Here is a 20312-nt window from a genome sequence, read left to right on the forward strand (position 1 = left end):
CACAGAGACACATTCTTATTCAATTTTCTTTCAAACCCATTTCCTTTCAAAATATGTTATATAAAATAAAACAAGAAATCTAAATGTGCCATTATTGCCAATATGCTTGGTTTTTTAAATCTAGGAATTCATAATTCTAGTCCCAATAAAATGTATGGAATAAGAGGTTGATCTCAACTGTCTTGTTGGTTTCAACATACCCTTTCCAATCCAAATCAGGATATCAACAGATAATATATGATAGATGATAGATAGATAGATGGTAGATTAAATAGATAGATAGATATAGAACTAGATTGAACCAATCATGTGGGTAGACTCTCCTGCCCCGTAAACCCACATATTTATTTACTACTAAAATGATTTTACTAAATGAAGCAAATGACTTAACGTTTTGCCCTGAAGACTAAATCCTATAGAAAGATTCACATGCTTTGAGGGACACAGAGGACTGAATGTCCAAATTACAATTCACTTCAGTAAATAATCTGAGTAATATTGTACATGATAGCAGAGATCTGTCATTTTTGCAAGGGGACAGCAGAAGAGCGACAGTTAAAGAATCCACAAATTACAAATTATGTACTAGTTCAGTTTTGGCTCAGTACTACCATGGAGGCAGAGCACACAACATACATTTAAATCACATGCACTCTCTAGCTCTGTGAGGTTTCCCAGGATTCTTTGAGGGAAGAATGTACTTTAAATGGCTGGTGTGTGATCACCAGTTCAATATGAGAGGTTTCCCCCTTCCAGCCCTTCCCATTATAGAAGCTGTTGATGTCCCAGCTTAGATTATTAGATGAAGCTAAACACATTTGAGCTTAAAGCTACCACAAGAAGAGACCCCCCTCCTCTTTGGATTGTCCTGCCCCATAACGTGTGTTAGCCAAACACTCAAGAAGCTGCTTAAAGCAAGTCTGATCCTGGCGAGTGCGTCATTGGATCCCTTTAGAAAACTGGCATTGTTAGACGCCATCTCCACACCCCAGCTGCTTCATCTGCTATTGGTTTAATAATTAACTGCCTTCATAGGCACTGCAATAACATGAATCATAGGCTCACTTTTTTGGGTGTTAATGAGGATATACTATGTAATTTCGTAGGAATTCTACCATATGGGCCAAGTGAAGTACATGGATTACGTGCAGGGTTCTGCTGCTAGCAGAGAGCTCTGTACAGAACTGTCTTTAGTCCACAAGGAAGCCATTTCTGAAAGGATTTGTGATGTAGCAGAAGAAATGCACATGGGTCTGTGCACCACACACATGGAGGCGTCTCTCTCTCTCTCTCTCTCTCTCTCTCTCTTTCTTTCTTTCTTTCTTTCTTTCTTTCTGCAAGAGGACATTCCATGCAGGCGAGAGACAATACTTGTGATGACCCAGAGCACCTGTGCAGGACTTTGGCTCGTAGCCTATAACCTAGGGAAAAGGCTGATTAAGCAGAAAGCGGCCACTTTAGATGCTTCTGTGTTTCCTTGCTGCTGCTGCACTTCCCAGTGGCAAGAAAACAAGAGGAGGAACTCAAAGGTCTCTCCTCAATCCATATGAGAAATAAATGCTCTCATCAAGTGACTTGTCACCCCATAAAGATACCCTAGCTTGAGTAGAATGCCAGGAGAATATAAAAATGGTGGGCACGGGAGGGATCCAATGTTTCATCTTGAGTCCTTCCCAGAAGACAACAACAGTCCACTGCAGACTGAGGGGTGCTAATACTGCATTGCGTTCTGGTACAGCGAATTCACGGTGCAATCTCAAACAATACATCTAAAAAATCTAGACTCCACCTCCTTCCTGTGGTCTAATAGAAGACATCATGCAGGAGGGCGAGTTGAGAGCTCTGCCAGGGAGATGTATGAATGAATGAATTTATTAATACGGTCACAGACCAGCGTCAACAGGGAGATGTATAACAAACCAGTTCAGTGACCTGGAGCACAAATTCAGTGATCAAGATTCACCAGGTGGCAGAATGTGGCCTGGGAGCTTGGCAACAACGTTCCATTGCTTCAATCAGTTCACCTGCTTCTTATACATCAAAAAACAGAGGAGATGCATGACCAAAAAAGAGTGCGCACGTTTCCATCGTATCTCCATATGCTAATTTGTAGGGGTACATATTTATAAATAATTACCGCAATTTAAATAGAAACACATCTCACCATTGTGGGGAAGACTGTGAGCAGATGGCCCATGCCACATCTGCTCATTCTGCTGCCCAGATGCTAATAGTTGATGGGCAACTTCAAGGCGGCTGATGTCACTTCATAGGGTACTTTATCTTTAACCTGGACTTGCCCCCAACAGCCTTTCAGACAGAGGACTCCCCTCTGGCAGCACTTCAAATAGAAGACTGCCATCTGTAAAACAGGACACATGGTCACTCTCAAGTTAGCCCAGGGATTGATCAACAGCTTAAGTTGTTGATGACACCTCACTCCTAACATAATCATCCCCTTCACTGAAATATTTATATGTCACTTTTACATTGTTCAGAGTGACTTACAAAGCAATAACAGAAAACATTAATCACAAATTAAACAAGAAGAGCGTCAACAACATCTGAAGATCATTTAGGTGCAGATAGAGTGGTTACAGTCATAAACTAACCTAAGAAAAATAGGTGTTGCAGCTATTGTGGAAAGAAAGCAGAGAGAGCTTATCAAACCTCTACTGGGAGGACTCCCACACCTTTGGAGAGGCCTGTGGAAATGCCCTGCACTGAGTGACCACCTGCCTCAATAGTGCCACAGCACTGGCACCTCCCTCCCTGTCAAAATCAGTTTTATTTACCCCTGTCACACACACACACACACACACAAAGAGAGAGAGAGAGAGAGAGAGAGAGAGAGAGAGAGAGATCTCCCAACGTATATCGTGCACTTTCCTCCAAAGGAGCCCAGGGCGGGTAATCACCAATCACCACTCTGAGACCTGCATTTCCAGAGGGTGAGCAGTGTTAGCCTGTTGCAGGTCTTTGTTGTTGTTTAGTTGATTAGTCAGAGCACGCCAGGCACTCCTGTCTTCCACTGCCTCCTGCAGTTTCGTCAAATTCATGTTGGTAGCTTCGAGAACATTGTCCAACCATCTCGTCCTCTGTTGTCCCTTTCTCCTTGTGTCCTCCATCTTTCCCAACATCAGGGTCTTTTCCAGGGAGTCTTCTCTTCTCATGAGGTGGCCAAAGTATTGGAGCCTCAGCTTCAGGATCTGTCCTTCCAGTGAACACTCAGGGCTGATTTCCATCAGAATGGATAGGTTTTATCTTCTTGCAGTCCATGGGATTCTCAAGAGTCTCCTCCAGCACCACAATTGAAAAGCATCAATTGTCCAGCGATCAGCCTTCTTTGTGGTCAAGCTCTCACTTCCATACATCGCTACTGGTGATGTATTAGTCTTACAGTATCTTAAAGTCTAACACTGTTGCTAAGGCATGAGCCATCCTGGACTACAGTCCACTTCCTCAGGGACATGTAGTGTTATCACAAGTTACAGGTTATATATGCATGTGGGGGGGGGGTTGTAAACAGAGGGAAATGAGTGGAGTTGCCCAAGAACAGCCCCCTGGCACTGCAATTAGGTTACCATCCCCTTGTTAATACACTGACACCCTGAACACTAAAGAACACAGCTCTAAGAAAAAGTTGTTAGTTTCAGTTAGTGGTGCATAAGAGTTCCAAAATAAGTGCCCTTGCAGACCACAATATCTGTCAGGAGCAGCTGAGCTGAGTGTCTGCAGTAACAAGCTGCTGGGGAATAGGAAACTGAAAAACCCACCCACCCCAACAGTTAAGTCAACCAGAATCTTCTTGTTTTTGCATTGGGTGTCCCACACATTTTAGGAGTCCTTGGATGTGTCTGAAAGAGTGCAGTTTGCCCTCTCAATGTTCTTCCACTTTCATGTTTCATTAAAGAGAGAGAGAGAGATTGTTTGAAATCTAATCACATCCCATATAATCCTGCCCCATAAACTGAATCACTTAGTCATTCATCCAGATTAATTATATCTCTCAATTTCCCTGCTGCTATTTGGCCTGTTCATGTGGTTATAAAGAAAACATTATTTAAGAGTCCTTCTGGTTAATTGTTCTTCAGATATCCAGACACTGGCCTTTAAGTGGTTCTGAATGAGTATTTCTAATTAAAGGATGTTAAGAAAGAAAGAAAGAAAGAAAGAAAGAAAGAAAGAAGATAGAATGAATTGTGTTAGTTTATGTAGCTTTCTTATAAACTATCACACATTTACGTGGAGTTTTAAAAATGCTTAAACTAGCAAATAAAAAAGCAAATATCTAACCATTATTTAAAAGTAAATAACAGCAAACTTCCGGGTTGGCGCCTCCGGCAATGGCTGAGCTCCTCCGATCGGGAGGAACTTACTCTGTGAAAAACAGGGTCTGACCGCCACGGCGAAGGCGGAGACCCATTGAAATCACAGGTGGAAGAAACCTGTGAACTTGGGATTCAGCTGGAACCTTTTGCGCCTCCCCTACTCGCGGGGAAACCCTGTTTAGGGCATCCGGAGCGACGTGGGGTGAGCGGCGCGGTGCTTTGAATCGACCGCTTCTTTCACGGAGTGAAGCCGCATTGCTGTTGCTGGAGAGCACTGACTTTTTCCTGTGGACAATTGGATTTTAAACAACTACCCGTGAGTAGAACGAAAAATTGGATTTTTAAGTATCTTAATTTGGCGCCGAAGCGGGAAGGTCATAAACAGGAAGTCCGCCTTCCGCTTTTGTAAATAGACTGAAGCAAAGACGTTACAAGCTAAAGCCTTTGATAAAAGATTAAATTTCCATCGGTTAAAAATACAGAACCCCCCTTGGAGGCAGGTGAAGAGGGGGGAAGCTTTGAATTGTGAACTTAGTAAGCCTGCAGGAGTGAGGGGAAAGTCAAATCACCTCAGCTCTGAAACTGGGAACGGGTTGCCAGATGACGTTTGGGGAAAGTTTGTTGACAGAGCGGATTTGACAGCTAGTTGAAATAAGAGCAAGATACTGTTTCCACTCTCCTCTTCTGCATTCAAAATGGAGGAAAAGTAACCGAAAATTCAAACTTTGTTTATTGCTTGAGCTGTGCTTGAAAGAGCTCATACAAGTGGAGACTGTTTCCCTCTAGAGGGAGCTTTTGAAACTGTTACAGGAGTGTAACTGGGGATCTCCAGCTGCAAGATAAGGTTTCTGAGAACCAGTGATTGACCTTGGACTATTCAAAATGTTGATAGGAGAAGATATTGTGACTCTATTATGTAAAATAAGTCATTCGCTGGAAGAGCTTAATAAAAAGACGGATGCCACGACTTTTAAAGTTGATAACTTGGAACAGAAAGTGACTAATTTGATACGAGAAGAGAGCACCAACACAGAAATAATTCAGGACTTGGCACAGGAACCTACTTTGGCAGAACAAATGGTGGAGGAAAAGGAGAAAGTTGCTGTTTTTGAACCTAAAAGAACACAAGTGGGACTCTTAGTTTTACAGAAGCAAATTGAGGACTATAAATTGAGGCCTTCTATGATTGAATATAGAAAAAGTCAGATTTTGAGGATTGGTTCCCGGTTTGGACTGAAGAAGGAAAGTCGGAATGATCCTTCTATCCAGGGATTAATTGATTTTTGGGACATGGACTGGACTTGGAGGAGATTGAAGGTTTGGGGGCCTTTGGATTTGGAAGAATCTTGAAATACGACCTGAAACACTTTATTGACCCTAGCCTCAACTATGGAAATCTGGCTGAACTGTCCAGAAGGAATAAAAATATTGTTAAGATGGAGTTTTCTTGAGATTTGCTCTCTAGCATCAAAGAATATGAAGGAGATTGGCAGAAGGGACCTGGAAAAGAGTTAAGAGCCTCGGACATAAGATCTCCAGGTTGATGGACTGTATGGAATTGACGGAAAGGACTGGCAGAATCCGAAACCAGGGAGAGGAGTTGATGGAAGAAGATTGGAAAATTTAAAGTTTATATATAGAAATATTGCAAAATTAATGAGTGATAGAAAATTGGTGGATTGATATTTTATGGATTTAGCAGAAATGTTATTTGGAGGAAATTTAAAGACTATTTACAGAAACATTGTAAAATTAATATCTGTTAGAAAGATGTTGGAATAATATTATATGATTTTAGCAGGAATGATATAAAGGATTTGGGAATAACTGACTGTTAATTGGTGAAAGGAGGAAAAGTAAAGTTACATTATATTAAGACAATTTACAGGACAAAAATTTTAAAAGAGGGAAAGGATTTGCTGAAATGGATAATTGACCTAGAATACAAAAAAGGGAGGTGGGAGGAGGTCAAGGAAATAAGCTAGTGAAAGATTAGTAATGAGGAGATTTGATGCATTTTTCTTTGTGTTTTTGTTTTTGTTTAACGGGTTCTATTTCTCTGTGTTTTTTTTTCCTTTTTTATATTGTGATGTGTTGTTTTGCTTTTGTTTAATGTGGCATTTTTACTTTTTCTTTCTGTAATTTTTGAAACTTCAATAAATATTATTTTTAAAAAATAAATAAATAAAAGTAAATAACAGCAAAAGCCCTGGTGTGAGCACAAAGACACCAGTCGGGTTCCACCTTATGTTTGAGGCTGTAGTTCAACGTTTGGTGAAGCAAAGTGGTCAGTGTTCACCAAGAAGTGACCCCCACTGAACATCTGAATGGCTGTCATTCCTCTGTTTGAAGGGCTGTCCAGTCCAAGTTCAGATTAAAGCTCTAAATACCCCTAAGAAGAGAGAGCAGAGGCCCTGAAGCTGACCACCAAGTTAGTGCCTGGGCAGCAGACTGAGGAGGCACACAGACCACCTGGTCACAGTCTTCCCCACTAGGGAGTGATGTCTAAATGTCTAAATGATGTCTAAATGTTCCTCTCTACATGCAAATTAGCATATGCATTTATTTATTTTTGCAAACCTGTGTTCTCATTTGTCCTCTTTTTCTTTTTTTTTGTAATGTGGAAGTAGCCACCCTATGTATGAGGTCAGAAGTGGGGAGAAAGAGTGGCTAGTAATATCGGGGTGGGGGAGGGAGAGCTGCTATGCTGCTTGTGTGTGGTTTGTCTCAATTGTTCAGACATCTGGACTGTGACTATCACTTCTTTGAATTATGTGAGCGCCTCTGGCACAGAGTTCCCTACTGCAATCAGAAGGAAAGAGGTTTAAGGCTCTCTAATTCTCTAAAATCCAGCTCATTACTTCCCTTTATTTCCTCCATACTAACTCTAAATAACATGTTTCCATTCACTGCTTTTAAGAGTTTGAAAGCTTCCTGCTTAATGTTTTTCATCTAGGTACCTGCATTAGATGACTTGAGGAACGTTCGCCGCAAGAAATAAATTATCCCAAATGTGGCTCTGCATGTGTGTTACTACTGCGGAATAACTCAGTACTTTAAAACTAGCTGCAGGAGAGCTGCATAAATCCTCAGACCAATAGATGGGTATCTTCAGCAGCAAAAGCACCTCCTTCAGACAAAAGGCACTCCCTGCCTTTCTTGTCTTGGCTTTTCTGTCATGAGAGCAAGAAGAGAGCCTCCTGGAACTCTGGATGAAAATAGCTTCCAAATTGGATAGAATTCTGAGCTGAAGCTGCCAAATTAATTAAACAGTCTGTGTAACTATAAAATTAAACAAGCATAACATCAAATGTGAAAAGGACCCAAGGGAACAGGCTAAGGAGTGAAAACAGCTTCCATTGTTTACAACCTTGCTGCACATGTTTTATAGGTTACAGAAACATTTCTATCCATAATATGAAAAGTTGTTGCCTCCCCCCCCCCTCCAATAAACTGGGTATCGGCTTCTCTTGGACCATATCAGATTTCAGACCCTTTAGAGTTTGTGCCCAATCTGAAATGAATCCACATCAGTCTCCTGGGCAATACAAGATGCAAGATGATCTTTATGATAGCATCATCTTTGGCCATGGTCTACAAATCTCAGACCCTACAGTTGTCCTCACACAATTCAGATCCGTCTTACTGCCTGCACTAATGTAGGACCAAACTAGATGTGAAAACAATTAATGTGTGCTTTTAAAGAAGTTCTTAAAAAGTCTCTGTAGAGAGGGAGGTAATAAAGAATGGGACTACAGCAAGTGGGGAAGGGGGTTAGCATTTGTGCCATGGCCCCAATGAAAATTCTTCCCTGGGGCAAAGGCTTCTATTGGTGCCGGTAAGAGATTCCTTCTCAGCTCCAATAGCAGCTTCATGGGAGCAATTTTTGTCTAGACCTTGTCAGAGAAGGAAAAGGTTTAGTCCCATCCCTCTCCAGTCACAATCTTACTTAAACCCCTATATGTTTGCTATTTACAGGGTGTGTGTTTTGCAATTGCATGTTAACGGCTTTGATGCAATTAATGTGATGTTTGATTTGGCCCTTGCCAAAGGTGGAAGGGAAGGCTAGCAGGGCATCAGTATTCCCATGGATGCCCTTTGCATTCACAGTACAATTAAAACTGGGTGGTCTGGAAATAGCCTGGGAAGTTGATCTCAGTAAGCCTGTTTAAAGACTGATGAAACTTCCCTTCAGAGCCAGTGGGTTCTGCATCATCTTTGGAACTCCTGCCAGCCTCCATGTGATGAACAAAAAGATGTCTCTGCTATAGTGATGGGGGGGTGAGGCTTATGAGACATATTTGCACGCATGGTTGGGATGTGAAAATGTATCAAGATTCTGGGGAAAAGATACCTTGGATTACCAAGCAAACAATTGAGTCTAATCCTAAATTTGTGCTGCTAGTGCTATTTGCTGACAAGCATAAAAATTGTATTCATAAATACCTGATAATCTTCTTGACGGTTGCAATCTTGCTTAAAGATTACACAACGCTGGAAAGACTATGAGGTCAGCAATTTCTTATTTTATTTTATTCTGAAAGGTGGTACCAGTGTATAAGATGTTCTGTTATTGGAAAAATGAATCCTAGTTGTCACAAAATATGGTCAACCCTGATCATTTCTGTACAACATGATATCTCATTGTTTCCCATGTGAATCTTTGCATTACTCAGATACTCCAGGGGAACAGTTCCAAGGATTTCATGACTAAACAACTCAGTAATCTCTCCTCCTGTATGTATCTCTGAATTTTGTTCACATGCACGCACCCCGTCCAGCCTTACCCTGGTTTCATTGTAGCCCCTGAAAGCTTGTCTGAAGAGAAATCGGTCATGCAGTGCAATTCTTCACGTGTCTACTCAAAGTCAGTGGGTTCAATGGGAGGTTCTCCAGATAAGTGTATATAGCAAGCATGGGGAACCAAGATGTTGTGGGTCTTTAGCTCCAATCAGATACAGCAGTTGGTCCAGTGGTCATAGATGATGGAGCTGTGGTCCAACAACATCTGGAGAACCATAGGTTCCTTATCCATGGTGGACACACAATTACCTAGGAGTGAATCCCATTGCATTGAATGGGAATTACTGTACCTCTGAGTAGATATGCACAATATATTGTACCACAGATGCTTCTGGAGCTCAGGCTTTGACAACTCAGCAAATGGATAAAAGTTTGTAAATGAGCTTCAGCTACCAAGACTGTTTCTCAGAGTAGCTTTCCTGTCCTAGCTTGACATACTGGGTAATGGTAAACTCATGGGGGCCCACTGAGAAGATCATAAGAGATTATGGTGGAATGTATCAGGCAAGGTGGTCCATAAATAGGTTGGACCCTGTGGAGTTTGGATAGAACCCAGAAAACAATAAGGAGCTCATCCTGACAGTCAAGTTAACAATAAATATCCAAATTGGGGGTTTATAGCAGTGAGTCTCATTGGTCCATTGACTAGCAGGGCTAGAAAGTAGGATTCTTCCATGGACTGTAAAACACATGCAGCACTTTCAAAGCCTTTGTCTGCAGCTCCTTAAGCATTAAGCTCTCTGTAACAAATGATATATTCATAAAGTGAAACTATTACATGGGGCAAGGGAAGAGCCATAATCTTTCCATGAATATCTCTGTGGCTGCTGCCTGAAAGGAAACACAAAAGGAGGGATTTATCTGAAATCTTTTAAATATTCACTGTGTGGTTCCACCTTATTAAGAGAAAACAACTGGAAACAAATGGCCCTTTTCACTTGGTGGCTGAGGATCTGGAAGACAATATGAGTGAAACAGCAAAACATTTGTGGTTTTCTCATTACATTTTAAGTTGTGCTGTTAAAAATCCTTAACGTTCAACCCATGAAATTAGCATTTAGGAGATGTGGTGACATATGCTCTTTAGCACTAGAGTTTAGGTGCTTGCAGGGCAAGATTACTTTGGAGATTGCAAGACTCTGTAAGGGTGAGTGTCCCAAGTCTGGAGGCATCATTGGGCTCAGGCATGAAGTGATGGGCTCAGGTGGGTGAGGGGAACAAGAGGGTGGCATGGGGTGGGGGCTGAGGTAATGGAACAGAGACTAGAGGAAGTGGATAGTTTTCTTACCCAATATATGGCAGCCCTGGATGGTGAAGAGGGGGCCTAACTTCCTACTTCTCTCTCGGGAAGAGGAGCACAGCAGTGGAAACCAGGGAGGCCATCAAGCAACTACTGGAGTTGAAGAACCCTAAGTCAGAAAGGGGCACAGCTCTGTTGCCCAGAACCTGGTGGTGCTTCTGCTGCTGGAAAGAGAAACTCCCTCAGTGCAGTAAACATTTACATGCTTAACAGCCTTGCAAAGGCACAAGAGTCTCTCAGATAAGCTCTTTAAAAGCCTGACTGATGGTTGTACCAACCCGTTGGGTCAATTCCACTGCTTTCAAGCAGTTCTGAACTCCTTGACCCAATCTTGGGCTCCATAAACAACTGGCACTGCTGCTTCTAGCCCCACTAGCCTTCCCTCTTCTGTCACTATGTTTCATCCTTCAACCTTTCTAGTGATATCTAGATCTCAAATAAGGTATCCAAATACAGGTATTAGCGTGTGTGTGTGCACGCGCACGCATGCGCGTACACACACACACACACACACTGCCTTTCTGCATACCATTTTAAGATTCTAAAACATATAAATTATATAAAATGTAATGTTGGTCCTGTGAGGAAAGCAGAGGGGACAGTCCAACAGGTGCTGACCCTAGCGCTGTCTTTGCCTGCCTCTCCCACTCACTTCTTCCTTCCCATGTTCAAATGAAACAATCAAGCCTTTCGCTATACTATATTTCTGGAGCATAACTTTATAAGCACACTAATATATACATATTTTGATGCAATGATACACGTTTTTGTATCTATCTGTTTATGTGCAGGTTGCTTTAGGAAACCTGGAGTGGATATGTGTATAATATTATATGTATAACAATGTGAGTAAGAATACACAATGTGAATAATAATACATATAACATGTGCAAATTGTTTATTTCACTTCTCATTTTGATTAATGAGTGAGACACAAATTGGGGTTGAGGGACACATGTGGATAAGCTCAACATGGAGATTTTCAGAAAACTCCTTCTGTAGGGAAGAGTCTTTGGCACAACCTTAGACAGCAAGTGTGCACACCACTTCCTCCAAATATTTGCTTCTGTCTCAGCTTTTCTCCTTTCTTTCCTCCAAGGATCTGAAGGTGGGATAAATTAGTCTCTGCATTTCATCCTCACAATAACTCTGTGAGGTAAGTTAGGCTGTGACTGGGCCAGCGTCACCTCATGAGTTTCATGTCTGAGTGGGGATTTGAACCCTTGTCTCCCAGATCTTAGTCCAGTGCTCTAACCACTACACCAGCCTGACTCATTACCCTTTACATTTGCCAGACTACTTTGAAGAGATGCACTCCACCCCCTCCCCACAGGACACACTCATTTTTCTTAAATTTATTTTAGGCTATAGTCCTCCTATATAAACTTATGACTGAGCAAAATGGGAATAACTTCCAAATACGCAGCCATCGGACAGGATTGTAAATCGAATTTTATATGATTTTATGGAACTATTATATGAATTGGTTGTGGTAGGACTCTGTATAAACACAATTATTCGTTATTATACGTTTGCTACAGCCATGCAGGGACTGGTTGGTTAACTGCCCAAAATTTAAGGCATGACACAGTCTGAGGGAATCTTTTTTGTTTTATGGCACCCACAGTCCTCTCTCCCTTTGTTCAGCTCCTGCTATCGGTCATACAGCACAGCAATTTAGCACAGCTTTCTGCAGGGTCAATTATGCCTAACGTTGCCCTAGAAGCAGGCCTGTATATTCAAAGACAGGGTGTCATAAAAAGCACCAGCTATAAAGCACGCGAAGCACACGGGAATGAATGTTCAGCTCCTCATAAACCTTGTAAGAACCACAGCATTTAGGGTGCTAATACCAGCAATCCCTCTCACAAAAGGAGGTGTTGCTGAATGGTCTTGGTAGGGTGCCATCCCAGCAGCTGGCTTAGCACTGCTCTGAGGTCAGGCGAGAGGAAAATTCCACCAGGATTGTTAGTTTGTGTTGATCATCAGGCAGCGCTGTGGGAGGAAAAATCCTGCAGCAAAGAGGAAGGTCCTAGAATGGTTCCAAAAACGTTATTTGTGTTTGGTAAATGTATACTGGTGGTGTGCAGAAAGTGCTAGTCTGGTAAGACTGCTAATTGAAAGGATCTGCTGCCCCTGTGGATTCTGCCGCCCAAGGCAGCCATCTCACCTCACCTCATAGGTGGGCCAGATCTGGCTGCATGGGTTCTAAACAGGAAAGAAACAATTTGTGAGATTGGGGGATGAACTTACACAGGCGCTTAGGGAAGTATAATGAATGGAAAGTTATATGGCTGCCGAGACATATAACACCGGTCCTAAGAGACCTGCATTGGCTCCCAGTATGTTTCTGAGCACAATTCCAGGTGTCAGTGCTGACCTTTAAAGTCCTAAACAGCCCCGGCCCAGTATACCTGAAGGAGCGTCTCCACCCCCCCCCCCCACACCCCCGTTCAGCCCTGACACTGAGGTCCAGCACCGAGGGCCTTCTGGCGGTTTCCTCACTGTGAGATGTGAGGTTACAGGGAACCAGGCAGAGGGCCTTCTCGGTAGTGGTGTCTGCCACGTGGAACATCCTCCCATCAGATGTCAAGGCAATAAGCAACTATCTTACTTTGAAAAGACATCTGAAGACAGCCCTGTTTAGGGAAGTTTTTAATGTTTAATGCTGTGTTGTGTTTTTAATATTCAGTTGGTAGCCACCCATAGTGGCTGGGGAATCCCAGCCAGATGGGTGGGGTATAAATAATCAATTATTATTGTTATTTATTATTACTGCTTATTTAACTTATATGCAGAATTCATCATGCGAAAGGCTGGGCTGGATGAATCCCAAGCCAGAATTAAGATTGCCGGAAGAAATATCAACAACCTCAGATATGCAGATGACACAACCTTGATGGCAGAATTAAAGAACCTTTTAATGAAGGTGAAAGAAGAGAGTGCAAAATATGGTCTGAAGCTCAACATCAAAAAAACGAAGATCATGGCCACTGGGCCCATCACCTCCTGGCAAATAGAAGGGGAAGAAATTGAGGCAGTGAGAGATTTTACTTTCTTGGGCTCCATGATCACTGCAGATGGTGACAGCAGTCACGAAATTAAAAGACACCTGCTTCTTGGGAGAAAAGCAATGACAAACCTAGACAGCATCTTAAAAAGCAGAGACATCACCTTGCCAACAAAGGTCCGTATAGTTAAAGCTATGGTTTTTCCAGTAGTAATGTATGGAAGTGAGAGCTGGACCATAAAGAAGGCTGATCGCCGAAGAATTGATGCTTTTGAATTATGGTGCTGGAGGAGACTCTTGAGAGTCTAGTGGACTGCAAGAAGATCAAACCTATCCATTCTTAAGGAAATCAGCCCTGAGTGCTCACTGGAAGGACAGATTGTGAAGCTGAGGCTCCAATAACTTTGGCCACCTCATGAGAAGAGAAAACTCCCTGGAAAAGACCCTGATGTTGGGAAAGATTGAGGGCACAAGGAGAAGGGGACGACAGAGGATGAGATGGTTGGACAGTGTTCTCGAAGCTACAAACATGAGTCTGACCAAACTGCGGGAGGCTGTGGAAGACAGGAGTGCCTGGCGTGCTCTGGTCCATGGGGTCACGAAGAGTCGGACACGACTAAACGACTAAACAACAACAACAATTGTTATTATTTTCTAAACCAAGATCTAAATATGAGAAATAAAGCCAGCAGAGAAGGAAACCTAACTGGAATATATAACCCAGTTTCACTGGAGTACATACAATGACTGCATTGCCACCTGAGTCAGAAGGACTTGAATAACTAGGCAGCAGTATTCAAAATTCCAAATGGCCTGAATTCAGGAGTTGGGTGATATACGATAGATGAACATTGGGCAACCAACTCATTCTATCTGTGGTGATTTAAATAATTTAGTACAATCTTGATTGATCATCTCTTGCCTATGAATATATATCATCTGCTTCATTTTTACTATAGGAGTTCCAGGGAGTCAGTCGGTGTGTAAAAAGAACCTGCAGAGGGACTCAAGTCATTTAGAATTGCAGCGCTATCCTGCCATCTATTGGCAGACAGTGATCTTTAATTTTTACAATTTGAAAATCACCCATAATCTCTCTTTCTCTCTCTCCCTCCCTCTCCCTCTTAAAATGTAATTACAAACATGGCAAAGTTTACTAGAATGTGCATTCAGTTTTTACATGGACCTTTTCTGAATTCCATCCTGCATTAGCAGTTATGCACAGTGATATTTTTCAGTCTAAAAGGTGTTCCCTATGTCACTTGCAATCCTATGTGCAGTATGTTTTTTGGATGTTGGTCCCATTATGTTCAACTCCCAGGTAAGTGTGCATAGGAATGCAGCCTTCATGAACCACCCTTTTCTGCACTGTGTCTGCTTCTTTATCTCTTACATTTTATAGTAGCATAACGTTTTAATTTTAAGAGTCGGCATCCTGCACTCCTCTCAACCATGCAACCCCTATCTTCCATTTCAGCATTTAGTTATGGAGGGTGTCTTGAGGGAACATCAAAAAGTGTCTGGAAGCAGAAACTCAATAAGTTTTCCATTTCTGAACCAAAAGGCAAAACTGGATACTGCATCCCAAAGCAGAATAATTGGTCAGTGGTGCATTTAGGTAATTTTAAACTCTGGAATAATGGCCATATGTGAAGGGAAGGGGGACTCCTGAGAAGGTAATGCACATTGCTTCACATACTTCACATGTGTTAAGCCATCTCTGCTGCCTTTGCCCCTCCGCCCCCAGCCCCCCAGTGCCCATGATATTCTTGCAGAGAAGCTGGTAAAATGTGGACTGGATGAGGTAACTGTTAGGTGGATTTGTAGCTGGTTGACTGACTGAACCCAAAGAGTACTCATTAATGGTTCCTCATCATCCTGGAAAAAGTGACAAGTGGGGTGCCGCAGGGTTCTGTCCTGGGCCCATTGTTGTTTGACATCTTTATAAATGACTTGGATGAAGGAATTGAGGGGATGCTCAACAAATTTTCAGATGACGCCAAACTGGGAGGGGAGCCAATTCTGCAGAATACAGAATTGGGGTTCAAGATGACCTTAACAAGTAGAAGTAGTGGTCCAAAACTAACAAAATGAATTTCAATAGGGACAAATGTAAGGTTCTACATTAGGCAGGAAGAACCAGCTGCACAAATATAAGATGGCGGGTACCTGGCTTGCCAGTAGTACATGTATAAAGGATCTAGGCATCATAGTAAACCACAAGCTTAACATGAGTCAACAGTGTGATGCAGCAGCAAAAAAAGGCTAATGTTATTGTAGGCTGCATCAACAGAAATCTAGTATTCCAATCAAGGGAAGTAATTGCACCACTCCATTGTGCCTTAGTCAGACTGCTGTGTCCAGTTCTGTCGACACTGACCCCAAGATTTCAGAAAAGATCCCTTCCAACCCTGACTGGAAGTGCCAGGAATTGAATCTGGGACCTTCTGCATGCAAAGCAGATGTTCTGCCCCTGACCTATATGCTCTGTAACTGATTTCTGTGGGGGTTTTATCATTGACTCTACAAGAGACACAATTCTAGTTTTCCTTGCCTCATTTCTAAAAGGACAAAGAATAGCAATTCAGCAGCCTCCTTAACTAACACAAAACACAACACATTTCAATCACAGAGTCCATATGGCCAAAGCTTTTACAAGTGCTTTCTGTGAAGCTTTACAAGTGGATTTTTGTGTGCAGAGGGATCAAACAGAGCGTCTCAAGTGCGCCTCAGGCCAGCAATTTGGAGATGAGCCCCAGCTTTTGTTCAGAGCACACTTCAAACCTCAGCACCACAAGGAGCAGTGACAAGTGGCACAAAGGAGACGGAGGTTACGTTTAACTGGAGCTGAAGTACAAACGACGGCTACATTGATGGCTCCTCGGTTTCAGACAGTCAGTTCTTTCCTTGAGGAAAAACACTGCGAGGAGATGAGCCAAAGAGCCAAGAAAGGGCACTATTTAGCCTCTGTATCCACAAGGCAGGGTGGGGGGATGGCCCCTTTGGTGTACAGAGAATGTCTTCATTCACAGGCTCCCATACCATCCTCTTTAAAAAGGATAAAGCTGGCCTTTGAAGCAAAAAACTCATCTCAATGGGAGCAAATAGGAACTGATACTTAATCGTGTAATGGGTCTTTGGATTACATGCCCATTAACTACGGGGTATTTTGCCGGCTGTTTGGCTCTCGCTTTAGCTGTTAGTCAGGCTCCAGTGCACAATATTTAACATCCAGGCAAAGGCAAACTCTACTTCTTTTTTTGAGACACAGTATCAAACGTGGCTGCTTCAGCTAATGTGCAAGTCAGTCCGTTTTGTTACTCTGCAGGACCAATTAAACATCTATCGGGCAGCTTGGTTACCAATGTTTTGTTTTGCTTTTGAACACCTGATCTTGAAAGGCAAATTGTGTGCACGTCTAAATGCGGGACATAAAAGAAACAACTTGTAAGTGTATTGAATTTCAGATCAGAACCACCTTGGGGCAGGGTCCTGATGCTGTTGTAAAGCATAGGCACTCTAGCAGTGCTGAATGAAAAAAGAAAGCGCACTTTTCATGGCATTTCCTTGCAACTGGCATAATTTCTGTTATGCTTGTAAACAATCTGGACCTCATCTGGGCAAACAAGATTGGGGAATGATGTGATAGGTTTCTCAGATTTTGGTAAAGGTAAAGGACCCCTGACAGTTAAGTCCAGTCGCAGACGACTCTGGGGTTGCAGTGCTCATCTTGCTTTACTGGCCGAGGGAGCCGGTGTTTGTCCGCAGACAGTTTTTCTGGGTCATGTGGCCAGCATGACTAAGCCACTTCTGGTGCAACAGAACACCAAAACCAGAGCAGCGCACAGAAATGCCATTTACCTTCCTGCCAGAGCAGTACCTATGTATCTACTTGCACTTTTTGGCATGCTTTCGAACTGCTAGGTTGGCAGGAGCTCCGACCGAGCAACAGGAGCACACTCCATCGCGGGGATTCGAACCACCAACCTTCTGATCAGCAAGTCTAAAACACAGAGCCACCCGCGTCCCCCAGATTTCAGTAGTAGGGCTATCTGGGTTGCACCAAGGCTATTCCTGGCAGAGTTATAGACTTGGCAAAACAAAAGAGGGACTATTGATACTCCTACAGTGTGCTTCCATTTTCACCTAATTATCTCCCTTTCTCTAGATTCAGGTAGGTACCTGTGTTTGTCTGACGCAATCGGTGGGGGGGAGGGATTGTCCAGTAGCACCTTAGAGACCAACTAAGTTTGTTCTAGGTATAAGCTTTCGTGTGCATGCACACTTCTGAAGAAGTGTATCTGAAGAAGTGTGCATGCACATGAAAGCTTTTACCCAGAACAAACTTAGTTGGTCTCTAAGGTGCTACTGGACAATTCCCCGCCTCCCTTTCTCTATTCAGCTTACTTGGCCAGTTTCTTTCCATTCCTAGTGTCACTGGAAGATGATGTCATCATCCCTGCTGTTGAAAAAGTAGTGGGGCTTCCCCCCTCCCTGCCCACTGTTCCATTCACTACTAATTAACTTAGGTCATGTACAGGGTCTTGGGAAATTTCTGTTCTGAACATTCATACCAAATCCACCACAGTCCCTGCGATCTATCCGTCACACATTCATCTTGGAGCAGGTTCCCCCACCTCAATGCTATGGCACCTTTGTGATATTCACTGTCCAAGATGTTGTGCAAACCATTTTGCAGTGTCTTGTGCAAACAGAAGCACATCTTTGGATTTCAGTTATCTTTTCTCATTTAAGGCTCTTGTGCTAAACAAAACAAAAACCATCTGTTCTACCTGCTGAAGAGGCCTCTGAATCCAGCTCATCGGTTGGTGTTCAGCTAGGTTTTACTCAGAGTAGAGCCACTGAAATGAATGAACATGACTAAGTTAGCCTTATTAATTTCAGTGATAGACATATATCACCCATTTTGTCTATTTCTGCCAGCTAGATGTCCTTCAAGTTAAATAGACAATTCCAATCCTTTCCCCAATCCCACTCACCAATGACTAGCATGCTCTGTTTTCCTCTTCCCCCCATTCACATCTAGTACTTGAAGTGTTTCTGTCAGTGGCCATTGGGTCACACAGCATCAGGAGTAGTTAGCCAGTTTTGTCCCTGCAACAACATTGCCTCCAGTTGCAGAACTTTACTTTCTCTCCAAATGATGATTGACACTTGGTACCTCGGGTTACATACGCTTCAGGTTACATATGCTTCAGGTTACAGACTCCGCTAACCCAGAAATAGTACCTCGGGTTAAGAACTTTGCTTCAGGATGAGATCAGAACTCGTGCTACAGCGGTGCGGCAGCAGCAGGAGGCCCCATTAGCTAAAGTGGTGCTTCAGGTTAAGAACAGTTTCAGGTTAAGAACGGACCTCCGGAACGAATTAAGTACTTAACCCGAGGTACCACTGTATAGGGGATATGAAAAAGGTATTTCTGGAGCTAAACCTGTTCACTGCCTCTGATGGCTCTAATCTTTAACAATCACTGTAGCTTCCAATATGAATAGTCCTATTCTGGGATTACGTTTGTTGGTCATGCACAAGTAACTGTCATATCCTAAACCTTTGTATTCCTTTTTCAAACAGATAATAACATACAAAGAAACTGACTTTAATTTCTGATTGAATTTCAGACCTCACCACACCAAGCCGGGGTGAGGAATCTGTGGTCCATCTACAAGATATTGCTGGACTACAACTCCCATCATCCCTGACCATTGGTTGTGCTGGCTGGAGCTGATGGGAACTGCAGTCCAAGAACATCCAGGGGATCACAGATTTCCCACTCCTGTCACAGAGATGTATTCTGAAGAGATGTTCACCACTTCAGAAAATAAAAAACAATCTCAGGATGATTTCCCCAGCTCAGCAATGAACATGTGTCTCAGTCCTTTGTTCCGTGTTGGAAGGCTATCCAGAGGCTCAGCCTCTCAGTGTCTTGACTAAGGGGCATTTGTTGTGGCAAACTTTGATGGGTTCCTGAAGGAAGCCTCACAGCCTTTAAGGAAGCTTCTCTGTTTTTTTCGAGAGTGGCCCAATTCCTGCTCAAGCATGTTGTCAATCACTCAGCCTTGGTCCCCACATTGGAACAGTCAGAGCGTGAGCAACCAAAAAAAGACAGCTGGGAAAACACTGAAGTGGAGAGTTCGGAGACAGCGAGAGAGGCATACCCACTCACCATGCAATAAATAGCAGCTGGGGCATATCCTGTGATGTCCACAAGGCCCAGCAGATTTGAAGGAAGAAGGTTATAATACGTATTGGGGAAATTTAATCCCATTGGAATCCCCCATCCTTTGCTGTGACCCCCATGTGACCTTTCACCCCTGTTTTCTTGTGACTTGCTCACCCAACACCCTCCGCTCTGCCTGTGATCTTGTCTTGCGCCACCTCCATTTTAGCTTGGAGTCAAAATAACAGCACAGAACTAAAACATGGACAGGAACACCTTCCTATATTAGATATTGTCTTTGTGGTGTTTGTGGGGGAATCATGTCTGTTGGTGGAGTGCAATTCATTGCTACAAACCAACACCAGGACCCAGATTAAAGATTTACTATTCAGCATTTCAGTGCCTTATATCTACCATCAGGTGTCACTAGTGCAAACCTACTTCCTTAACCCTTTCCAATTTTATTCACCACTTCACCATTTGCTTCTGTTCTGGGAACTTTTATTCTGCTCTGTCTGCCTGCAGTTCCTCTTCTGTTCATAGAATGCAAGATAACTGGCTATTGTATTTCCAGGGTTTCATCATATTGCTTTTTGTTATTACTAGACGATGTCATGCATTGCTGCTTTAAATGCCTTATGATGAGCACGTACAGGAGTGAAAGAACAGGAGTAAAAGAAGTAAGGAAAG

This window comes from Podarcis cretensis (assembly GCF_951804945.1).
Source record: "Podarcis cretensis genome assembly, chromosome: 3".
Classification (NCBI taxonomy): Eukaryota; Metazoa; Chordata; class Lepidosauria; order Squamata; family Lacertidae; genus Podarcis; species Podarcis cretensis.